General features: G+C 30.1%; 25 non-coding genes across 25 annotated transcripts; all 25 read left to right on the top strand.

Annotated features, from left to right (window-relative positions):
• The first annotated feature begins 892 nt into the window (after positions 1–892).
• On the top strand, positions 893–966 carry TRNAT-AGU (transfer RNA threonine (anticodon AGU)). The gene has a single exon. It is a non-coding gene; the product is annotated as a tRNA-Thr (tRNA).
• Positions 967–1,401: 435 nt separating this feature from the next.
• Positions 1,402–1,474, top strand: TRNAT-CGU (transfer RNA threonine (anticodon CGU)). The gene has a single exon. It is a non-coding gene; the product is annotated as a tRNA-Thr (tRNA).
• A 943-nt stretch (positions 1,475–2,417) lies between these two features.
• On the top strand, positions 2,418–2,490 carry TRNAT-CGU (transfer RNA threonine (anticodon CGU)). Its single transcript has one exon. It is a non-coding gene; the product is annotated as a tRNA-Thr (tRNA).
• A 435-nt stretch (positions 2,491–2,925) lies between these two features.
• On the top strand, positions 2,926–2,999 carry TRNAT-AGU (transfer RNA threonine (anticodon AGU)). Its single transcript has one exon. It is a non-coding gene; the product is annotated as a tRNA-Thr (tRNA).
• A 1,455-nt stretch (positions 3,000–4,454) lies between these two features.
• Positions 4,455–4,527, top strand: TRNAT-CGU (transfer RNA threonine (anticodon CGU)). Its single transcript has one exon. It is a non-coding gene; the product is annotated as a tRNA-Thr (tRNA).
• Positions 4,528–5,468: 941 nt separating this feature from the next.
• On the top strand, positions 5,469–5,541 carry TRNAT-CGU (transfer RNA threonine (anticodon CGU)). Its single transcript has one exon. It is a non-coding gene; the product is annotated as a tRNA-Thr (tRNA).
• Positions 5,542–6,484: 943 nt separating this feature from the next.
• TRNAT-CGU (transfer RNA threonine (anticodon CGU)) lies at positions 6,485–6,557 on the top strand. Its single transcript has one exon. It is a non-coding gene; the product is annotated as a tRNA-Thr (tRNA).
• A 435-nt stretch (positions 6,558–6,992) lies between these two features.
• TRNAT-AGU (transfer RNA threonine (anticodon AGU)) lies at positions 6,993–7,066 on the top strand. Its single transcript has one exon. It is a non-coding gene; the product is annotated as a tRNA-Thr (tRNA).
• A 435-nt stretch (positions 7,067–7,501) lies between these two features.
• Positions 7,502–7,574, top strand: TRNAT-CGU (transfer RNA threonine (anticodon CGU)). Its single transcript has one exon. It is a non-coding gene; the product is annotated as a tRNA-Thr (tRNA).
• A 943-nt stretch (positions 7,575–8,517) lies between these two features.
• On the top strand, positions 8,518–8,590 carry TRNAT-CGU (transfer RNA threonine (anticodon CGU)). The gene has a single exon. It is a non-coding gene; the product is annotated as a tRNA-Thr (tRNA).
• Positions 8,591–9,025: 435 nt separating this feature from the next.
• TRNAT-AGU (transfer RNA threonine (anticodon AGU)) lies at positions 9,026–9,099 on the top strand. Its single transcript has one exon. It is a non-coding gene; the product is annotated as a tRNA-Thr (tRNA).
• Positions 9,100–10,555: 1,456 nt separating this feature from the next.
• Positions 10,556–10,628, top strand: TRNAT-CGU (transfer RNA threonine (anticodon CGU)). Its single transcript has one exon. It is a non-coding gene; the product is annotated as a tRNA-Thr (tRNA).
• A 1,451-nt stretch (positions 10,629–12,079) lies between these two features.
• On the top strand, positions 12,080–12,153 carry TRNAS-ACU (transfer RNA serine (anticodon ACU)). Its single transcript has one exon. It is a non-coding gene; the product is annotated as a tRNA-Ser (tRNA).
• A 944-nt stretch (positions 12,154–13,097) lies between these two features.
• Positions 13,098–13,171, top strand: TRNAT-AGU (transfer RNA threonine (anticodon AGU)). Its single transcript has one exon. It is a non-coding gene; the product is annotated as a tRNA-Thr (tRNA).
• Positions 13,172–13,605: 434 nt separating this feature from the next.
• Positions 13,606–13,678, top strand: TRNAT-CGU (transfer RNA threonine (anticodon CGU)). The gene has a single exon. It is a non-coding gene; the product is annotated as a tRNA-Thr (tRNA).
• Positions 13,679–14,619: 941 nt separating this feature from the next.
• On the top strand, positions 14,620–14,692 carry TRNAT-CGU (transfer RNA threonine (anticodon CGU)). Its single transcript has one exon. It is a non-coding gene; the product is annotated as a tRNA-Thr (tRNA).
• Positions 14,693–15,636: 944 nt separating this feature from the next.
• On the top strand, positions 15,637–15,709 carry TRNAT-CGU (transfer RNA threonine (anticodon CGU)). The gene has a single exon. It is a non-coding gene; the product is annotated as a tRNA-Thr (tRNA).
• A 435-nt stretch (positions 15,710–16,144) lies between these two features.
• On the top strand, positions 16,145–16,218 carry TRNAT-AGU (transfer RNA threonine (anticodon AGU)). Its single transcript has one exon. It is a non-coding gene; the product is annotated as a tRNA-Thr (tRNA).
• A 2,465-nt stretch (positions 16,219–18,683) lies between these two features.
• TRNAT-CGU (transfer RNA threonine (anticodon CGU)) lies at positions 18,684–18,756 on the top strand. The gene has a single exon. It is a non-coding gene; the product is annotated as a tRNA-Thr (tRNA).
• Positions 18,757–19,191: 435 nt separating this feature from the next.
• On the top strand, positions 19,192–19,265 carry TRNAT-AGU (transfer RNA threonine (anticodon AGU)). The gene has a single exon. It is a non-coding gene; the product is annotated as a tRNA-Thr (tRNA).
• A 943-nt stretch (positions 19,266–20,208) lies between these two features.
• Positions 20,209–20,282, top strand: TRNAT-AGU (transfer RNA threonine (anticodon AGU)). The gene has a single exon. It is a non-coding gene; the product is annotated as a tRNA-Thr (tRNA).
• A 435-nt stretch (positions 20,283–20,717) lies between these two features.
• On the top strand, positions 20,718–20,790 carry TRNAT-CGU (transfer RNA threonine (anticodon CGU)). The gene has a single exon. It is a non-coding gene; the product is annotated as a tRNA-Thr (tRNA).
• Positions 20,791–21,731: 941 nt separating this feature from the next.
• TRNAT-CGU (transfer RNA threonine (anticodon CGU)) lies at positions 21,732–21,804 on the top strand. Its single transcript has one exon. It is a non-coding gene; the product is annotated as a tRNA-Thr (tRNA).
• Positions 21,805–22,747: 943 nt separating this feature from the next.
• Positions 22,748–22,820, top strand: TRNAT-CGU (transfer RNA threonine (anticodon CGU)). The gene has a single exon. It is a non-coding gene; the product is annotated as a tRNA-Thr (tRNA).
• Positions 22,821–23,255: 435 nt separating this feature from the next.
• On the top strand, positions 23,256–23,329 carry TRNAT-AGU (transfer RNA threonine (anticodon AGU)). Its single transcript has one exon. It is a non-coding gene; the product is annotated as a tRNA-Thr (tRNA).
• The last annotated feature ends 280 nt before the right edge of the window (positions 23,330–23,609 follow it).

Raw genomic sequence — 23,609 nt, 5'->3', positions numbered from 1 at the left:
GATACCATTAAAATATAAAGTCTGATTCATCTTACTGTTGAACAGATCATCTTAAACCTTATAAAAACACAAGTATTTTCAAGATTATAGAATGAATACTGTTATTGCCAAATGAAAAAAAGACATATCTATGAGAAAGACGTAGATGAAATTTCTACCTAGATTTGAGCAATATTAATACCTTCATGATTTTTTTTAAAGGATTCAAGAAATGAAATTGAGTTTAATAAGAGTACCTGTTTATTAAAACATATTAATACTTGCGTAGTGATTGAGTATGTTTTCGTGTTTAAGATTACAATACATATAAAGAAGAATTTATAGCAGGAAACACATTTTCATCATCAACAATAAATTATGTATGCATTTCTTACTATTAACGTTGGTGCTGTGGCTTAGTGGTTGAAGCGCCTGTCTCGTAAACAGGTAATCCTGAGTTCAAATCTCAGCAGCACCTAAATGTTTTCTCCATGCTTTCCGAATAATTTTCATCAAACAAATGTTGAATACAATTTAAGAATGAACATCTGGTTCTATGAACTTTAGAATAAGTTATCTTAAAAATTAAATAAAATGCTTGGTATTGTGAAGATTTTTGTAGGAATGCATTGACTGAAATAAGGAAAAGAAAATGACAAAGAACAAGATAGAGGTGAATGATCACTCTATTGTTGAATTCAACTAATCCATTCTTCAGCAAGGTATATTTTAAAATGATATGAATAGGGTAAACTTCAAATTAGAGAGGTGTTTTTGAATAAGTGAAGAGTCTTCATTCATCTTAAGTGTTTGAGTAGAGAAGTGTGTGAACTTAGAAAAGAATATGAAAGTGAAAAAGCAATATTCTCTTGAACACCATAAAGAAAAGTGTTTCAAATTTAAGAATTAAGTGGGTGCTGTGGCTTAGCTGGTTAAAGCGCCTGTCTAGTAAACAGGAGATCCTGAGTTCAACTCTCAGCAGTGCCTTGCTTTTCTCATTGTTATATAACAAATAATTTTCATTAGGTCTTATTCCGATACAATTAAAATATAAAAGTCTGATTCATCTTACTGTTGAACAGATCATCTTAAACCTTATAAAAACAGAAGTATTTTCAAGATTATAGAATGAATACTGTTATTGCAAAATGAAAAAAATACATATCTATGAGAAAGACGTAGATGAAATTTCTACCTAGATTTGAGCAATATTAATACCTTCATGATTTTTTTTTAAAGAATTCAAGAAATGAAATTGAGTTTTATAAGAGTACCTGTTTATCAAAACAAATTAATACTTGCGTAGTGATTGAGTATGTTTTCGTGTTTAAGATTACAATACATATAAAGAAGAATTTATAGCAGGAAACACATTTTCATCATCAACAATAAATTATGTATGCATTTCTTACTATTAACGTTGGTGCTGTGGCTTAGTGGTTAAAGCGCCTGTCTCGTAAACAGGAAATCCTGAGTTCAAATCTCAACAGCACCTAACTGTGTTCTCCATGCTTTCCGAATAATTTTCATCAAACAAATGTTGAATACAATTTAAGAATAAACATCTGGTTCTATGAACTTTAGAATAAGTTATCTTAAAAATTAAATAAAATGCTTGGTATTGAGAAGATTTTTGTAGGAATGCATCGACTGAAATAGGGAAAAGAAAATGACAAAGAACAAGATACAGGTGAATGATCACTCTATTATTGAATTCAACTAATCAATTCTTCAGCAAGGTATATTTTAAAATGATATGAATAGGGTAAACTTCAAATTAGAGAGGTGTTTTTGAATAAGTGAAGAGTCTTCATCCATCTTAAGTGTTTGAGTAGAGAAGTGTGTGAACTTAGAAAATAATATGAAAGTGAAAAAGCAATATTGTCTTGAAAACCATAAAGAAAAGTGTTTCAAATTTAAGAATCAAGTGGGTGCTGTGGCTTAGCTGGTTAAAGCGCCTGTCTACAGGAGATCCTGAGTTCAACTCTCAGCAGTGCCTTGCTTTTCTCATTGTTATATAACAAATCATTTTCATTAGGTCTTATTCCGATACAATTAAAATATAAAAGTCTGATTCATCTTACTGTTGAACAGATCATCTTTAACCTTATAAAAACCCAAGTATTTTCAAGATTATAGAATGAATACTGTTATTGCAAAATGAAAAAAAATACATATCTATGAGAAAGACGTAGATGAAATGTCTACCTAGATTGGAGCAATATTATTACCTTCATGAAAAAAAAATTGTAATGAATTCAAGAAATGAAATTGGGTTTTATAGGAGTACCTGTTTATTAAAACATATTAATCCTTGCGTAGTGATTGAGTATCTTTTCGTGTTTAAGATAACAATACATGTAAAGAAGAATTTATAGCAGAAAACACATTTTCATCATTAACAATAAATTCTTTATGCATTTTTTACTATTACTGTTGGTGCTGTGGCTTAGTGGTTAAAGCTCCTGTCTCGTAAACAGGAAATCCTGAGTTCAATTCTCAGCAGCATTTAACTGTTTTCTCCATGCTTTCCGAATAATTTTCATCAAACAAGTGTTGAATACAATTTAAGTATAAACATCTGGTTCTATGAACTTTAGAATAAGTTATCTTAAAAATTAAATAAAATGCTTGGTATTGTGAAGATTTTTGTAGGAATGCATTGACTGAAATAGGGAAAAGAAAATGACAAAGAACAAGATAGAGGTGAATGATCACTCTATTGTTGAATTCAACTAATCCATTCTTCAGCAAGGTATATTTTAAAATGATAAGAATAGGGTAAACTTCAAATTAGAGAGGTGTTTTTGAATAAGTGAAGAGTCTTCATTCATCTTAAGTGTTTGAGTAGAGAAGTGTGTGAACTTAGAAAAGAATATGAAAGTGAAAAAGCAATATTCTCTTGAACACCATAAAGAAAAGTGTTTCAAATTTAAGAATCAAGTGGGTGCTGTGGCTTAGCTGGTTAAAGCGCCTGTCTAGTAAACAGGAGATCCTGAGTTCAACTCTCAGCAGTGCCTTGCTTTTCTCATTGTTATATAACAAATCATTTTTATTAGGTCTTATTCCGATACCATTAAAATATAAAAGTCTGATTCATCTTACTGTTGAACAGATCATCTCAAACCTTATAAAAACCCAAGTATTTTCAAGATTATAGAATGAATACTGTTATTGCAAAATGAAAAAAATACATATCTATGAGAATTACGTAGATGAAATGTCTACCAAGATTGGAGCAATATCATTACGTTCATGAAAAAAAATTGTAAAGAATTCAAGAAAAAAAATTGAGTTTTTTAAGAGTACCTGTTTATTAAAACATAGTAATACTTGCGTAGTGATTGAGTATGTTTTCGTGTTTAAGATTACAATACAATAGTAAGAAGAATTTATAGCAGGAAACACATTTTCATCATCAACAATAAATTATGTATGCATTTCTTACTATTAATGTTGGTGCTGTGGCTTAGTGGTTAAAGCACCTGTCTCTTAAACAGGAAATCCTGAGTTCAAATCTCAACAGCACCTAACTGTTTTCTCCATGCTTTCCGAATAATTTTCATCAAACAAATGTTGAATACAATTTAAGAATAAACATCTGGTTCTATGAACTTCAGAATAAGTTATCTTAAAAATGAAATAAAATGCTTGGTATTGTGAAGATTTTTGTAGGAATGCATTGACTGAAATAGGGAAAAGAAAATGACAAAGAACAAGATAGAGGTGAATGATCACTCTATTGTGGAATTCAACAAATCCATTCTTCAGCAAGGAATATTTTAAAATGATATGAATAGGGTAAACTTCAAATTAGAGAGGTGTTTTTGAATAAGTGAAGAGTCTTCATTCATCTTAAGTGTTTGAGTAGAGAAGTGTGTGAACTTAGAAAAGAATATGAAAGTGAAAAAGCAATATTCTCTTGAACACCATAAAGAAAAGTGTTTCAAATTTAAGAATCAAGTGGGTTCTGTGGCTTAGCTGGTTAAAGCGCCTGTCTAGTAAACAGGAAATCCTGAGTTCAAATCTCAGCAGCGCCTTGCTTTTCTCATTGTAATATATAACAAATCATTTTCATTAGGTCTTATTCCGATACAATTAAAATATAAAAGTCTGATTCATCTTACTGATGAACAGATCATCTTTAACCTTATAAAAACCCAAGTATTTTCAAGATTATAGAATGAATAATGTTATTGCAAAATGAAAAAAATACATATCTATGAGAAAGACGTAGATGAAATGTCTACCTAGATTGGAGCAATATTATTACCTTCATGAAAAAAAATTGTAAAGAATTCAAGAAATGAAATTGGGTTTTATAAGAGTACCTGTTCATTAAAACATATTAATACTTGCGTAGTGAGTATGTTTTCCTGTTTAAGATTACAATACATATAAAGAAGAATTTATAGCAGGAAACACATTTTCATCATCAACAATGAATAATTTATGCATTTCTTACTGTTAACGTTGGTGCTGTGGCTTAGTGGTTAAAGCGCCTGTCTCGTAAACAGGAAATCCTGAGTTCAAATCTCAGCAGAACCTAACTGTTTTCTCCATGCTTTCTGAATAATTTACATCAAACAAATGTTGAATACAATTTAAGAATAAACATCTGGTTCTATGAACTTTAGAATAAGTTATCTTAAACATTAAATAAAATGCTTGGTATTGTGAAGATTTTTGTTGGAATGCATTGACTGAAATAGGGAAAAGAAAATGACAAAGAACAAGATAGAGGTGAATGATCACTCTATTGTTGAATTCAACTAATCCATTCTTCAGCAAGGTATATTTTAAAATGATCTGAATAGGGTAAACTTCAAATTAGAGAGGTGTTTTTGAATAAGTGAAGAGTCTTCATTCATCTTAAGTGTTTGAGTAGAGAAGTGTGTGAACTTAGAAAAGAATATAAAAGTGAAAAAGCAATATTCTCTTGAACACCATAAAGAAAAGTGTTTCAAAATAGAGAATAAAGTGGGTGCTGTGGCTTAGCTGGTTAAAGCGCCTGTCTCCAGGAGATCCTGAGTTCAACTCTCAGCAGTGCCTTGTTTTTCTCATTGTTATATAACAAATCATTTTCATTAGGTCTTATTCCGATACAATTAAAATATAAAAGTCTGATTCATCTTACTGTTGAACAGATCATCTTTAACCTTATAAAAACCCAAGTATTTTCAAGATTATAGAATGAATACTGTTATTGCAAAATGAAAAAAATACATATCTATGAGAAAGACGTAGATGAAATGTCTACCTAGATTGGAGCAATAATATTACCTTCATGAAAAAAAATTGTAAAGAATTCAAGAAATGAAATTGGGTTTTATAGGAGTACCTGCTTATTAAAACATATTAATCCTTGCGTAGTGATTGAGTATCTTTTCGTGTTTAAGATTACAATACATACAAAGAAGAATTTATAGCAGAAAACACATTTTCATCATTAACAATAAATTCTTTATGCATTTTTTACTATTACTGTTGGTGCTGTGGCTTAGTGGTTAAAGCTCCTGTCTCGTAAACAGGAAATCCTGAGTTCAATTCTCAGCAGCATTTAACTGTTTTCTCCATGCTTTCCGAATAATTTTCATCAAACAAGTGTTGAATACAATTTAAGTATAAACATCTGGTTCTATGAACTTTAGAATAAGTTATCTTAAAAATTAAATAAAATGCTTGGTATTGTGAAGATTTTTGTAGGAATGCATTGACTGAAATAGGGAAAAGAAAATGACAAAGAACAAGATAGAGGTGAATGATCACTCTATTGTTGAATTCAACTAATCCATTCTTCAGCAAGGTATATTTTAAAATGATATGAATAGGGTAAACTTCAAATTTGAGAGGTGTTTTTGAATAAGTGAAGAGTCTTCATTCATCTTAAGTGTTTGAGTAGAGAAGTGTGTGAACTTAGAAAAGAATATGAAAGTGAAAAAGCAATATTCTCTTGAACACCATAAAGAAAAGTGTTTCAAATTTAAGAATCAAGTGGGTGCTGTGGCTTAGCTGGTTAAAGCGCCTGTCTAGTAAACAGGAGATCCTGAGTTCAACTCTCAGCAGTCCCTAGCTTTTCTCATTGTTATATAACAAATCATTTTTATTAGGTCTTATTCCGATACCATTAAAATATAAAGTCTGATTCATCTTACTGTTGAACAGATCATCTTAAACCTTATAAAAACACAAGTATTTTCAAGATTATAGAATGAATACTGTTATTGCCAAATGAAAAAAAGACATATCTATGAGAAAGACGTAGATGAAATTTCTACCTAGATTTGAGCAATATTAATACCTTCATGATTTTTTTTTAAAGGATTCAAGAAATGAAATTGAGTTTTATAAGAGTACCTGTTTATTAAAACATATTAATACTTGCGTAGTGATTGAGTATGTTTTCGTGTTTAAGATTACAATACATATAAAGAAGAATTTATAGCAGGAAACACATTTTCATCATCAACAATAAATTATGTATGCATTTCTTACTATTAACGTTGGTGCTGTGGCTTAGTGGTTAAAGCGCCTGTCTCGTAAACAGGTAATCCTGAGTTCAAATCTCAGCAGCACCTAAATGTTTTCTCCATGCTTTCCGAATAATTTTCATCAAACAAATGTTGAATACAATTTAAGAATGAACATCTGGTTCTATGAACTTTAGAATAAGTTATCTTAAAAATTAAATAAAATGCTTGGTATTGTGAAGATTTTTGTAGGAATGCATTGACTGAAATAAGGAAAAGAAAATGACAAAGAACAAGATAGAGGTGAATGATCACTCTATTGTTGAATTCAACTAATCCATTCTTCAGCAAGGTATATTTTAAAATGATATGAATAGGGTAAACTTCAAATTAGAGAGGTGTTTTTGAATAAGTGAAGAGTCTTCATTCATCTTAAGTGTTTGAGTAGAGATGTGTGTGAACTTAGAAAAGAATATGAAAGTGAAAAAGCAATATTCTCTTGAACACCATAAAGAAAAGTGTTTCAAATTTAAGAATTAAGTGGGTGCTGTGGCTTAGCTGGTTAAAGCGCCTGTCTAGTAAACAGGAGATCCTGAGTTCAACTCTCAGCAGTGCCTTGCTTTTCTCATTGTTATATAACAAATCATTTTCATTAGGTCTTATTCCGATACAATTAAAATATAAAAGTCTGATTCATCTTACTGTTGAACAGATCATCTTAAACCTTATAAAAACAGAAGTATTTTCAAGATTATAGAATGAATACTGTTATTGCAAAATGAAAAAAATACATATCTATGAGAAAGACGTAGATGAAATTTCTACCTAGATTTGAGCAATATTAATACCTTCATGATTTTTTTTTAAAGAATTCAAGAAATGAAATTGAGTTTTATAAGAGTACCTGTTTATCAAAACAAATTAATACTTGCGTAGTGATTGAGTATGTTTTCGTGTTTAAGATTACAATACATATAAAGAAGAATTTATAGCAGGAAACACATTTTCATCATCAACAATAAATTATGTATGCATTTCTTACTATTAACGTTGGTGCTGTGGCTTAGTGGTTAAAGCGCCTGTCTCGTAAACAGGAAATCCTGAGTTCAAATCTCAACAGCACCTAACTGTGTTCTCCATGCTTTCCGATTAATTTTCATCAAACAAATGTTGAATACAATTTAAGAATAAACATCTGGTTCTATGAACTTTAGAATAAGTTATCTTAAAAATTAAATAAAATGCTTGGTATTGAGAAGATTTTTGTAGGAATGCATCGACTGAAATAGGGAAAAGAAAATGACAAAGAACAAGATACAGGTGAATGATCACTCTATTATTGAATTCAACTAATCAATTCTTCAGCAAGGTATATTTTAAAATGATATGAATAGGGTAAACTTCAAATTAGAGAGGTGTTTTTGAATAAGTGAAGAGTCTTCATTCATCTTAAGTGTTTGAGTAGAGAAGTGTGTGAACTTAGAAAATAATATGAAAGTGAAAAAGCAATATTGTCTTGAAAACCATAAAGAAAAGTGTTTCAAATTTAAGAATCAAGTGGGTGCTGTGGCTTAGCTGGTTAAAGCGCCTGTCTACAGGAGATCCTGAGTTCAACTCTCAGCAGTGCCTTGCTTTTCTCATTGTTATATAACAAATCATTTTCATTAGGTCTTATTCCGATACAATTAAAATATAAAAGTCTGATTCATCTTACTGTTGAACAGATCATCTTTAACCTTATAAAAACCCAAGTATTTTCAAGATTATAGAATGAATACTGTTATTGCAAAATGAAAAAAAATACATATCTATGAGAAAGACGTAGATGAAATGTCTACCTAGATTGGAGCAATATTATTACCTTCATGAAAAAAAAATTGTAATGAATTCAAGAAATGAAATTGGGTTTTATAGAAGTACCTGTTTATTAAAACATATTAATCCTTGCGTAGTGATTGAGTATCTTTTCGTGTTTAAGATAACAATACATGTAAAGAAGAATTTATAGCAGAAAACACATTTTCATCATTAACAATAAATTCTTTATGCATTTTTTACTATTACTGTTGGTGCTGTGGCTTAGTGGTTAAAGCTCCTGTCTCGTAAACAGGAAATCCTGAGTTCAATTCTCAGCAGCATTTAACTGTTTTCTCCATGCTTTCCGAATAATTTTCATCAAACAAGTGTTGAATACAATTTAAGTATAAACATCTGGTTCTATGAACTTTAGAATAAGTTATCTTAAAAATTAAATAAAATGCTTGGTATTGTGAAGATTTTTGTAGGAATGCATTGACTGAAATAGGGAAAAGAAAATGACAAAGAACAAGATAGAGGTGAATGATCACTCTATTGTTGAATTCAACTAATCCATTCTTCAGCAAGGTATATTTTAAAATGATAAGAATAGGGTAAACTTCAAATTAGAGAGGTGTTTTTGAATAAGTGAAGAGTCTTCATTCATCTTAAGTGTTTGAGTAGAGAAGTGTGTGAACTTAGAAAAGAATATGAAAGTGAAAAAGCAATATTCTCTTGAACACCATAAAGAAAAGTGTTTCAAATTTAAGAATCAAGTGGGTGCTGTGGCTTAGCTGGTTAAAGCGCCTGTCTAGTAAACAGGAGATCCTGAGTTCAACTCTCAGCAGTGCCTTGCTTTTCTCATTGTTATATAACAAATCATTTTTATTAGGTCTTATTCCGATACCATTAAAATATAAAAGTCTGATTCATCTTACTGTTGAACAGATCATCTCAAACCTTATAAAAACCCAAGTATTTTCAAGATTATAGAATGAATACTGTTATTGCAAAATGAAAAAAATACATATCTATGAGAAAGACGTAGATGAAATGTCTACCAAGATTGGAGCAATATCATTACGTTCATGAAAAAAAATTGTAAAGAATTCAAGAAAAATAATTGAGTTTTATAAGAGTACCTGTTTATTAAAACATATTAATACTTGCGTAGTGATTGAGTATGTTTTCGTGTTTAAGATTACAATACAATAGTAAGAAGAATTTATAGCAGGAAACACATTTTCATCATCAACAATAAATTATGTATGCATTTCTTACTATTAATGTTGGTGCTGTGGCTTAGTGGTTAAAGCGCCTGTCTCTTAAACAGGAAATCCTGAGTTCAAATCTCAACAGCACCTAACTGTTTTCTCCATGCTTTCCGAATAATTTTCATCAAACAAATGTTGAATACAATTTAAGAATAAACATCTGGTTCTATGAACTTCAGAATAAGTTATCTTAAAAATGAAATAAAATGCTTGGTATTGTGAAGATTTTTGTAGGAATGCATTGACTGAAATAGGGAAAAGAAAATGACAAAGAACAAGATAGAGGTGAATGATCACTCTATTGTGGAATTCAACAAATCCATTCTTCAGCAAGGAATATTTTAAAATGATATGAATAGGGTAAACTTCAAATTAGAGAGGTGTTTTTGAATAAGTGAAGAGTCTTCATTCATCTTAAGTGTTTGAGTAGAGAAGTGTGTGAACTTAGAAAAGAATATGAAAGTGAAAAAGCAATATTCTCTTGAACACCATAAAGAAAAGTGTTTCAAATTTAAGAATCAAGTGGGTTCTGTGGCTTAGCTGGTTAAAGCGCCTGTCTAGTAAACAAGAAATCCTGAGTTCAAATCTCAGCAGCGCCTTGCTTTTCTCATTGTAATATATAACAAATCATTTTCATTAGGTCTTATTCCGATACAATTAAAATATAAAAGTCTGATTCATCTTACTGTTGAACAGATCATCTTAAACCTTATAAAAACAGAAGTATTTTCAAGATTATAGAATGAATACTGTTATTGCAAAATGAAAAAAATACATATCTATGAGAAAGACGTAGATGAAATTTCTACCTAGATTTGAGCAATATTAATACCTTCATGATTTTTTTTAAAGAATTCAAGAAATGAAATTGAGTTTTATAAGAGTACCTGTTTATCAAAACAAATTAATACTTGCGTAGTGATTGAGTATGTTTTCGTGTTTAAGATTACAATACATATAAAGAAGAATTTATAGCAGGAAACACATTTTCATCATCAACAATAAATTATGTATGCATTTCTTACTATTAACGTTGGTGCTGTGGCTTAGTGGTTAAAGCGCCTGTCTCGTAAACAGGAAATCCTGAGTTCAAATCTCAACAGCACCTAACTGTGTTCTCCATGCTTTCCGAATAATTTTCATCAAACAAATGTTGAATACAATTTAAGAATAAACATCTGGTTCTATGAACTTTAGAATAAGTTATCTTAAAAATTAAATAAAATGCTTGGTATTGAGAAGATTTTTGTAGGAATGCATTGACTGAAATAGGGAAAAGAAAATGACAAAGAACAAGATACAGGTGAATGATCACTCTATTGTTGAATTCAACTAATCAATTCTTCAGCAAGGTATATTTTAAAATGATATGAATAGGGTAAACTTCAAATTAGAGAGGTGTTTTTGAATAAGTGAAGAGTCTTCATTCATCTTAAGTGTTTGAGTAGAGAAGTGTGTGAACTTAGAAAAGAATATAAAAGTGAAAAAGCAATATTCTCTTGAACACCATAAAGAAAAGTGTTTCAAATTTAAGAATCAAGTGGGTGCTGTGGCTTAGCTGGTTAAAGCACCTGTCTAGTAAACAGGAGATCCTGAGTTCATCTCTCAGCAGTGCCTTGCTTTTCTCATTGTTATATAACAAATCATTTTCATTAGGTCTTATTCCGATACAATTAAAATATAAAAGTCTGATTCATCTTACTGTTGAACAGATCACCTTTAACCTTATAAAAACGCATGTATTTTCAAGATTATAGAATGAATACTGTTATTGCAAAATGAAAAAAATATATATCTATAAGAAAGACGTAGATGAAATGTCTACCAAGATTGGAGCAATATTATTACCTTCATGAAAAAAAATTGTAAAGAATTCAAGAAATGAAATTGGGTTTTATAAGAGTACCTGTTTATTAAAACATATGAATCCTTGCGAAGTGATTGAGTATCTTTTCGTGTTTAAGATTACAATACATATAAAGAAGAATTTATAGCAGAAAACACATTTTCATCATCAACAATAAATTATTTATGCATTTTTTACTATTACCGTTGGTGCTGTGGCTAAGTGGTTAAAGCTCCTATCTCCTAAACAGGAAATCCTGAGTTCAAATCTCTGCAGTATTTAACTGTTTTCTTCATGCTTTCCGAATATTTTTCATCAAAGTGTTGAATACAATTTAAGTATAAACATCTGGTTCTATGAACTTTAGAATAAGTTATCTTAAAAATTAAATTAAATACTTGGTATTGTGAAGATTTTTGTAGGAATGCATTGATTGAAATAGGGAAAAGAAAATGACAAAGAACAAGATAGAGGTGAATGATCACTCTATTGTTGAATTCAACTAATCCATTCTTCAGCAAGGTATATTTTAAAATGATATGAATAGGGTAAACTTCAAATTAGAGAGGTGTTTTTGAATAAGTGAAGAGTCTTCATTCATCTTAAGTTTATGAGTAGAGAAGTGTGTGAACTTAGAAAAGAATATGAAAGTGAAAAAGCATTATTCTCTTGAACACCATAAAGAAAAAGTTTTCAAAATTAAGAATCAAGTGGGTGCTGTGGCTTAGCTGGTTAAAACGCCTGTCTACTAAACAGGAGATCCTGAGTTCAACTCTCAGCTGTGCCTTGCTTTTCTCATTGTTATATAACAAATCATTTTCATTAGGTCTTATTCCGATACAATTAAAATATAAAAGTCTGATTCATCTTACTGTTGAACAGATCATCTTAAACCTTATAAAAACACAAGTATTTTCAAGATTATAGAATGAATACTGTTATTGCCAAATAAAAAAAAATACATATCTATGAGAAAGACGTAGATGAAAGTTCTACCTAGATTTGAGCAATATTAATACCTTCATGATTTTTTTTAAAGAATTCAAGAAAAAAAATTGAGTTTTATGAGAGTACCTGTTTATTAAAACATATTAATACTTGCGTAGTGATTGAGTATGTTTTCGTGTTTAAGATTACAATACAATAGTAAGAAGAATTTATAGCAGGAAACACATTTTCATCATCAACAATAAATTATGTATGCATTTCTTACTATTAACGTTGGTGCTGTGGCTTAGTGGTTAAAGCGCCTGTCTCTTAAACAGGAAATCCTGAGTTCAAATCTCAACAGCACCTAACTCTTTTCTCCATTCTTTCCGAATAATTTTCATCAAACAAATGTTGAATACAATTTAAGAATAAACATCTGGTTCTATGAACTTTAGAATAAGTTATCTTAAAAATCAAATAAAATGCTTGGTATTGTGAAGATTTTTGTAGGAATGCATTGACTGAAATAGGGAAAAGAAAATGACAAAGAACAAGATAGAGGTGAATGATCACTCTATTGTGGAATTCAACAAATCCATTCTTCAGCAAGGAATATTTTAAAATGATATGAATAGGGTAAACTTCAAATTAGAGAGGTGTTTTTGAATAAGTGAAGAGTCTTCATTCATCTTAAGTGTTTGAGTAGAGAAGTGTGTGAACTTAGAAAAGAATATGAAAGTGAAAAAGCAATATTCTCTTGAACACCATAAAGAAAAGTGTTTCAAATTTAAGAATCAAGTGGGTGCTGTGGCTTAGCTGGTTAAAGCGCCTGTCTAGTAAACAGGAAATCCTGAGTTCAAATCTCAGCAGCGCCTTGCTTTTCTCATTGTAATATATAACAAATCATTTTCATTAGGTCTTATTCCGATACAATTAAAATATAAAAGTCTGATTCATCTTACTGATGAACAGATCATCTTTAACCTTATAAAAACCCAAGTATTTTCAAGATTATAGAATGAATAATGTTATTGCAAAATGAAAAAAATACATATCTATGAGAAAGACGTAGATGAAATGTCTACCTAGATTGGAGCAATATTATTACCTTCATGAAAAAAATTGTAAAGAATTCAAGAAATGAAATTGGGTTTTATAAGAGTACCTGTTCATTAAAACATATTAATACTTGCGTAGTGAGTTTGTTTTCCTGTTTAAGATTACAATACATATAAAGAAGAATTTATAGCAGGAAACACATTTTCATCATCAACAATGAATAATTTATGCATTTCTTACTGTTAACGTTGGTGCTGTGGCTTAGTGGTTAAAGCGCCTGTCTCGTAAACAGGAAATCCTGAGTTCAAATCTCAGCAGAACCTAACTGTTTTCTCTATGCTTTCTGAATATTTTACATCAAACAAATGTTGAATACAATTTAAGAATAAACATCTGGTTCTATGAACTTTAGAATAAGTTATCTTAAACATTAAAAAAAATGCTTGGTATTGTGAAGATTTTTGTAGGAATGCATTGACTGAAATAGGGAAAAGAAAATGACAAAGAACAAGATAGAGGTGAATGATCACTCTATTGTTGAATTCAACTAATCCATTCTTCAGCAAGGTATATTTTAAAATGATATGAATAGGGTAAACTTCAAATTAGAGAGGTGTTTTTGAATAAGTGAAGAGTCTTCATTCATCTTAAGTGTTTGAGTAGAGAAGTGTGTGAACTTAGAAAAGAATATAAAAGTGAAAAAGCAATATTCTCTTGAACACCATAAAGAAAAGTGTTTCAAAATAGAGAATCAAGTGGGTGCTGTGGCTTAGCTGGTTAAAGCGCCTGTCTCCAGGAGATCCTGAGTGCAACTCTCAGCAGTGCCTTGCTTTTCTCATTGTTATATAACAAATCATTTTCATTAGGTCTTATTCCGATACAATTAAAATATAAAAGTCTGATTCATCTTACTGTTGAACAGATCATCTTTAACCTTATAAAAACCCAAGTATTTTCAAGATTATAGAATGAATACTGTTATTGCAAAATGAAAAAAATACATATCTATGAGAAAGACGTAGATGAAATGTCTACCTAGATTGGAGCAATAATATTACCTTCATGAAAAAAAATTGTAAAGAATTCAAGAAATGAAATTGGGTTTTATAGGAGTACCTGCTTATTAAAACATATTAATCCTTGCGTAGTGATTGAGTATCTTTTCGTGTTTAAGATTACAATACATATAAAGAAGAATTTATAGCAGAAAACACATTTTCATCATTAACAATAAATTCTTTATGCATTTTTTACTATTACTGTTGGTGCTGTGGCTTAGTGGTTAAAGCTCCTGTCTCGTAAACAGGAAATCCTGAGTTCAATTCTCAGCAGCATTTAACTGTTTTCTCCATGCTTTCCGAATAATTTTCATCAAACAAGTGTTGAATACAATTTAAGTATAAACATCTGGTTCTATGAACTTTAGAATAAGTTATCTTAAAAACTTAAATAAAATGCTTGGTATTGTGAAGATTTTTGTAGGAATGCATTGACTGAAATAGGGAAAAGAAAATGACAAAGAACAAGATAGAGGTGAATGATCACTCTATTGTTGAATTCAACTAATCCATTCTTCAGCAAGGTATATTTTAAAATGATATGAATAGGGTAAACTTCAAATTTGAGAGGTGTTTTTGAATAAGTGAAGAGTCTTCATTCATCTTAAGTGTTTGAGTAGAGAAGTGTGTGAACTTAGAAAAGAATATGAAAGTGAAAAAGCAATATTCTCTTGAACACCATAAAGAAAAGTGTTTCAAATTTAAGAATCAAGTGGGTGCTGTGGCTTAGCTGGTTAAAGCGCCTGTCTAGTAAACAGGAGATCCTGAGTTCAACTCTCAGCAGTCCCTAGCTTTTCTCATTGTTATATAACAAATCATTTTTATTAGGTCTTATTCCGATACCATTAAAATATAAAAGTCTGATTCATCTTACTGTTGAACAGATCATCTTAAACCTTATAAAAACAGAAGTATTTTCAAGATTATAGAATGAATACTGTTATTGCAAAATGAAAAAAATACATATCTATGAGAAAGACGTAGATGAAATTTCTACCTAGATTTGAGCAATATTAATAACTTCATGATTTTTTTTAAAGGATTCAAGAAATGAAATTGAGTTTTATAAGAGTACCTGTTTATTAAAACATATTAATACTTGCGTAGTGATTGAGTATGTTTTCGTGTTTAAGATTACAATACATATAAAGAAGAATTTATAGCAGGAAACACATTTTCATCATCAACAATAAATTATGTATGCATTTCTTACTATTAACGTTGGTGCTGTGGCTTAGTGGTTAAAGCGCCTGTCTCGTAAACAGGAAATCCTGAGTTCAAATCTCAGCAGCACCTAAATGTTTTCTCCATGCTTTCCGAATAATTTTCATCAAACAAATGTTGAATACAATTTAGGAATGAACATCTGGTTCTATGAACTTTAGAATAAGTTATCTTAAAAATTAAATAAAATGCTTGGTATTGTGAAGATTTTTGTAGGAATGCATTGACTGAAATAGGGAAAAGAAAATGACAAAGAACAAGATAGAGGTGAATGATCACTCTATTGTTGAATTCAACTAATCCATTCTTCAGCAAGGTATATTTTAAAACGATATGAATAGGGTAAACTTCAAATTAGAGAGGTGTTTTTGAATAAGTGAAGAGTCTTCATTCATCTTAAGTGTTTGAGTAGAGAAGTGTGTGAACTTAGAAAAGAATATGAAAGTGAAAAAGCAATATTCTCTTGAACACCATAAAGAAAAGTGTTTCAAATTTAAGAATTAAGTGGGTGCTGTGGCTTAGCTGGTTAAAGCGCCTGTCTAGTAAACAGGAGATCCTGAGTTCAACTCTCAGCAGTGCCTTGCTTTTCTCATTGTTATATAACAAATCATTTTCATTAGGTCTTATTCCGATACAATTAAAATATAAAAGTCTGATTCATCTTACTGTTGAACAGATCATCTTAAACCTTATAAAAACAGAAGTATTTTCAAGATTATAGAATGAATACTGGTATTGCAAAATGAAAAAAATACATATCTATGAGAAAGACGTAGATGAAATTTCTACCTAGATTTGAGCAATATTAATACCTTCATGATTTTTTTTTAAAGAATTCAAGAAATGAAATTGAGTTTTATAACAGTACCTGTTTATCAAAACATATTAATACTTGCGTAGTGATTGAGTATGTTTTCGTGTTTAAGATTACAATACATATAAAGAAGAATTTATAGCAGGAAACACATTTTCATCATCAACAATAAATTATGTATGCATTTCTTACTATTAACGTTGGTGCTGTGGCTTAGTGGTTAAAGTGCCTGTCTCGTAAACAGGAAATCCTGAGTTCAAATCTCAACAGCACCTAACTGTGTTCTCCATGCTTTCCGAATAATTTTCATCAAACAAATGTTGAATACAATTTAAGAATAAACATCTGGTTCTATGAACTTTAGAATAAGTTATCTTAAAAATTAAATAAAATGCTTGGTATTGAGAAGATTTTTGTAGGAATGCATTGACTGAAATAGGGAAAAGAAAATGACAAAGAACAAGATAGAGGTGAATGATCACTCTATTGTTGAATTCAACTAATCCATTCTTCAGCAAGGTATATTTTAAAATGATATGAATAGGGTAAACTTCAAATTAGAGAGGTGTTTTTGAATAAGTGAAGAGTCTTCATTCATCTTAAGTGTTTGAGTAGAGAAGTGTGTGAACTTAGAAAAGAATATAAAAGTGAAAAAGCAATATTCTCTTTAACACCATAAAGAAAAGTGTTTCAAAATAGAGAATCAAGTGGGTGCTGTGGCTTAGCTGGTTAAAGCGCCTGTCTCCAGGAGATCCTGAGTTCAACTCTCAGCAGTGCCTTGCTTTTCTCATTGTTATATAACAAATCATTTTCATTAGGTCTTATTCCGATACAATTAAAATATAAAAGTCTGATTCATCTTACTGTTGAACAGATCATCTTTAACCTTATAAAAACCCAAGTATTTTCAAGATTATAGAATGAATACTGTTATTGCAAAATGAAAAAAATACATATCTATGAGAAAGACGTAGATGAAATGTCTACCTAGATTGGAGCAATAATATTACCTTCATGAAAAAAAATTGTAAAGAATTCAAGAAATGAAATTGGGTTTTATAGGAGTACCTGCTTATTAAAACATATTAATCCTTGCGTAGTGATTGAGTATCTTTTCGTGTTTAAGATTACAATACATACAAAGAAGAATTTATAGCAGAAAACACATTTTCATCATTAACAATAAATTCTTTATGCATTTTTTACTATTACTGTTGGTGCTGTGGCTTAGTGGTTAAAGCTCCTGTCTCGTAAACAGGAAATCCTGAGTTCAATTCTCAGCAGCATATAACTGTTTTCTCCATGCTTTCCGAATAATTTTCATCAAACAAGTGTTGAATACAATTTAAGTATAAACATCTGGTTCTATGAACTTTAGAATAAGTTATCTTAAAAATTAAATAAAATGCTTGGTATTGTGAAGATTTTTGTAGGAATGCATTGACTGAAATAGGGAAAAGAAAATGACAAAGAACAAGATAGAGGTGAATGATCACTCTATTGTTGAATTCAACTAATCCATTCTTCAGCAAGGTATATTTTAAAATGATATGAATAGGGTAAACTTCAAATTTGAGAGGTGTTTTTGAATAAGTGAAGAGTCTTCATTCATCTTAAGTGTTTGAGTAGAGAAGTGTGTGAACTTAGAAAAGAATATGAAAGTGAAAAAGCAATATTCTCTTGAACACCATAAAGAAAAGTGTTTCAAATTTAAGAATCAAGTGGGTGCTGTGGCTTAGCTGGTTAAAGCGCCTGTCTAGTAAACAGGAGATCCTGAGTTCAACTCTCAGCAGTCCCTAGCTTTTCTCATTGTTATATAACAAATCATTTTTATTAGGTCTTATTCCGATACCATTAAAATATAAAGTCTGATTCATCTTACTGTTGAACAGATCATCTTAAACCTTATAAAAACACAAGTATTTTCAAGATAATAGAATGAATACTGTTATTGCCAAATGAAAAAAAGACATATCTATGAGAAAGACGTAGATGAAATTTCTACCTAGATTTGAGCAATATTAATACCTTCATGATTTTTTTTTAAAGGATTCAAGAAATGAAATTGAGTTTTATAAGAGTACCTGTTTATTAAAACATATTAATACTTGCGTAGTGATTGAGTATGTTTTCGTGTTTAAGATTACAATACATATAAAGAAGAATTTATAGCAGGAAACACATTTTCATCATCAACAATAAATTATGTATGCATTTCTTACTATTAACGTTGGTGCTGTGGCTTAGTGGTTAAAGCGCCTGTCTCGTAAACAGGTAATCCTGAGTTCAAATCTCAGCAGCACCTAAATGTTTTCTCCATGCTTTCCGAATAATTTTCATCAAACAAATGTTGAATACAATTTAAGAATGAACATCTGGTTCTATGAACTTTAGAATAAGTTATCTTAAAAATTAAATAAAATGCTTGGTATTGTGAAGATTTTTGTAGGAATGCATTGACTGAAATAAGGAAAAGAAAATGACAAAGAACAAGATAGAGGTGAATGATCACTCTATTGTTGAATTCAACTAATCCATTCTTCAGCAAGGTATATTTTAAAATGATATGAATAGGGTAAACTTCAAATTAGAGAGGTGTTTTTGAATAAGTGAAGAGTCTTCATTCATCTTAAGTGTTTGAGTAGAGAAGTGTGTGAACTTAGAAAAGAATATGAAAGTGAAAAAGCAATATTCTCTTGAACACCATAAAGAAAAGTGTTTCAAATTTAAGAATTAAGTGGGTGCTGTGGCTTAGCTGGTTAAAGCGCCTGTCTAGTAAACAGGAGATCCTGAGTTCAACTCTCAGCAGTGCCTTGCTTTTCTCATTGTTATATAACAAATCATTTTCATTAGGTCTTATTCCGATACAATTAAAATATAAAAGTCTGATTCATCTTACTGTTGAACAGATCATCTTAAACCTTATAAAAACAGAAGTATTTTCAAGATTATAGAATGAATACTGTTATTGCAAAATGAAAAAAATACATATCTATGAGAAAGACGTAGATGAAATTTCTACCTAGATTTGAGCAATATTAATACCTTCATGATTTTTTTTTAAAGAATTCAAGAAATGAAATTGAGTTTTATAAGAGTACCTGTTTATCAAAACAAATTAATACTTGCGTAGTGATTGAGTATGTTTTCGTGTTTAAGATTACAATACATATAAAGAAGAATTTATAGCAGGAAACACATTTTCATCATCAACAATAAATTATGTATGCATTTCTTACTATTAACGTTGGTGCTGTGGCTTAGTGGTTAAAGCACCTGTCTCGTAAACAGGAAATCCTGAGTTCAAATCTCAACAGCACCTAACTGTGTTCTCCATGCTTTCCGAATAATTTTCATCAAACAAATGTTGAATACAATTTAAGAATAAACATCTGGTTCTATGAACTTTAGAATAAGTTATCTTAAAAATCAAATAAAATGCTTGGTATTGTGAAGATTTTTGTAGGAATGCATTGACTGAAATAGGGAAAAGAAAATGACAAAGAACAAGATAGAGGTGAATGATCACTCTATTGTGGAATTCAACAAATCCATTCTTCAGCAAGCAATATTTTAAAATGATATGAATAGGGTAAACTTCAAATTAGAGAGGTGTTTTTGAATAAGTGAAGAGTCTTCATTCATCTTAAGTGTTTGAGTAGAGAAGTGTGTGAACTTAGAAAAGAATATGAAAGTGAAAAAGCAATATTCTCTTGAACACCATAAAGAAAAGTGTTTCAAATTTAAGAATCAAGTGGGTGCTGTGGCTTAGCTGGTTAAAGCGCCTGTCTAGTAAACAGGAAATCCTGAGTTCAAATCTCAGCAGCGCCTTGCTTTTCTCATTGTAATATATAACAAATCATTTTCATTAGGTCTTATTCCGATACAATTAAAATATAAAAGTCTGATTCATCTTTCTGATGAACAGATCATCTTTAACCTTATAAAAACCCAAGTATTTTCAAGATTATAGAATGAATAATGTTATTGCAAAATGAAAAAAATACATATCTATGAGAAAGACGTAGATGAAATGTCTACCTAGATTGGAGCAATATTATTACCTTCATGAAAAAAAATTGTAAAGAATTCAAGAAATGAAATTGGGTTTTATAAGAGTACCTGTTCATTAAAACATATTAATACTTGCGTAGTGAGTATGTTTTCCTGTTTAAGATTACAATACATATAAAGAAGAATTTATAGCAGGAAACACATTTTCATCATCAACAATGAATAATTTATGCATTTCTTACTGTTAACGTTGGTGCTGTGGCTTAGTGGTTAAAGCGCCTGTCTCGTAAACAGGAAATCCTGAGTTCAAATCTCAGCAGAACCTAACTGTTTTCTCTATGCTTTCTGAATATTTTACATCAAACAAATGTTGAATACAATTTAAGAATAAACATCTGGTTCTATGAACTTTAGAATAAGTTAACTTAAACATTAAAAAAAATGCTTGGTATTGTGAAGATTTTTGTAGGAATGCATTGACTGAAATAGGGAAAAGAAAATGACAAAGAACAAGATAGAGGTGAATGATCACTCTATTGTTGAATTCAACTAATCCATTCTTCAGCAAGGTATATTTTAAAATGATATGAATAGGGTAAACTTCAAATTAGAGAGGTGTTTTTGAATAAGTGAAGAGTCTTCATTCATCTTAAGTGTTTGAGTAGAGAAGTGTGTGAACTTAGAAAAGAATATAAAAGTGAAAAAGCAATATTCTCTTGAACACCATAAAGAAAAGTGTTTCAAAATAGCGAATCAAGTGGGTGCTGTGGCTTAGCTGGTTAAAGCGCCTGTCTCCAGGAGATCCTGAGTTCAACTCTCAGCAGTGCCTTGCTTTTCTCATTGTTATATAACAAATCATTTTCATTAGGTCTTATTCCGATACAATTAAAATATAAAAGTCTGATTCATCTTACTGTTGAACAGATCATCTCAAACCTTATAAAAACAGAAGTATTTTCAAGATTATAGAATGAATACTGTTATTGCAAAATGAAAAAAATACATATCTATGAGAAAGACGTAGATGAAATGTCTACCTAGATTGGAGCAATAATATTACCTTCATGAAAAAAAATTGTAAAGAATTCAAGAAATGAAATTGGGTTTTATAGGAGTACCTGCTTATTAAAACATATTAATCCTTGCGTAGTGATTGAGTATCTTTTCGTGTTTAAGATTACAATACATATAAAGAAGAATTTATAGCAGAAAACACATTTTCATCATTAACAATAAATTCTTTATGCATTTTTTACTATTACTGTTGGTGCTGTGGCTTAGTGGTTAAAGCTCCTGTCTCGTAAACAGGAAATCCTGAGTTCAATTCTCAGCAGCATTTAACTGTTTTCTCCATGCTTTCCGAATAATTTTCATCAAACAAGTGTTGAATACAATTTAAGTATAAACATCTGGTTCTATGAACTTTAGAATAAGTTATCCTAAAAATTAAATAAAATGCTTGGTATTGTGAAGATTTTTGTAGGAATGCATTGACTGAAATAGGGAAAAGAAAATGACAAAGAACAAGATAGAGGTGAATGATCACTCTATTGTTGAATTCAACTAATCCATTCTTCAGCAAGGTATATTTTAAAATGATATGAATAGGGTAAACTTCAAATTTGAGAGGTGTTTTTGAATAAGTGAAGAGTCTTCATTCATCTTAAGTGTTTGAGTAGAGAAGTGTGTGAACTTAGAAAAGAATATGAAAGTGAAAAAGCAATATTCTCTTGAACACCATAAAGAAAAGTGTTTCAAATTTAAGAATCAAGTGGGTGCTGTGGCTTAGCTGGTTAAAGCGCCTGTCTAGTAAACAGGAGATCCTGAGTTCAACTCTCAGCAGTCCCTAGCTTTTCTCATTGTTATATAACAAATCATTTTTATTAGGTCTTATTCCGATACCATTAAAATATAAAAGTCTGATTCATCTTACTGTTGAACAGATCATCTTAAACCTTATAAAAACAGAAGTATTTTCAAGATTATAGAATGAATACTGTTATTGCAAAATGAAAAAAATACATATCTATGAGAAAGACGTAGATGAAATTTCTACCTAGATTTGAGCAATATTAATACCTTCATGATTTTTTTTAAAGGATTCAAGAAATGAAATTGAGTTTTATAAGAGTACCTGTTTATTAAAACATATTAATACTTGCGTAGTGATTGAGTATGTTTTCGTGTTTAAGATTACAATACATATAAAGAAGAATTTATAGCAGGAAACACATTTTCATCATCAACAATAAATTATGTATGCATTTCTTACTATTAACGTTGGTGCTGTGGCTTAGTGGTTAAAGCGCCTGTCTCGTAAACAGGAAATCCTGAGTTCAAATCTCAGCAGCACCTAAATGTTTTCTCCATGCTTTCCGAATAATTTTCATCAAACAAATGTTGAATACAATTTAGGAATGAACATCTGGTTCTATGAACTTTAGAATAAGTTATCTTAAAAATTAAATAAAATGCTTGGTATTGTGAAGATTTTTGTAGGAATGCATTGACTGAAATAGGGAAAAGAAAATGACAAAGAACAAGATAGAGGTGAATGATCACTCTATTGTTGAATTCAACTAATCCATTCTTCAGCAAGGTATATTTTAAAACGATATGAATAGGGTAAACTTCAAATTAGAGAGGTGTTTTTGAATAAGTGAAGAGTCTTCATTCATCTTAAGTGTTTGAGTAGAGAAGTGTGTGAACTTAGAAAAGAATATGAAAGTGAAAAAGCAATATTCTCTTGAACACCATAAAGAAAAGTGTTTCAAATTTAAGAATTAAGTGGGTGCTGTGGCTTAGCTGGTTAAAGCGCCTGTCTAGTAAACAGGAGATCCTGAGTTCAACTCTCAGCAGTGCCTTGCTTTTCTCATTGTTATATAACAAATCATTTTCATTAGGTCTTATTCCGATACAATTAAAATATAAAAGTCTGATTCATCTTACTGTTGAACAGATCATCTTAAACCTTATAAAAACAGAAGTATTTTCAAGATTATAGAATGAATACTGGTATTGCAAAATGAAAAAAATACATATCTATAAGAAAGACGTAGATGAAATTTCTACCTAGATTTGAGCAATATTAATACCTTCATGATTTTTTTTTTAAGAATTCAAGAAATGAAATTGAGTTTTATA

The sequence above is a fragment of the Lissotriton vulgaris genome, chromosome 12, assembly GCF_964263255.1.
Source record: "Lissotriton vulgaris chromosome 12, aLisVul1.2, whole genome shotgun sequence".
NCBI classification, from domain to species: Eukaryota; Metazoa; Chordata; class Amphibia; order Caudata; family Salamandridae; genus Lissotriton; species Lissotriton vulgaris.
The sequence above is the reverse complement of the archived record's forward strand: the minus strand, read 5'-3'. Positions and strand labels throughout refer to the sequence as shown.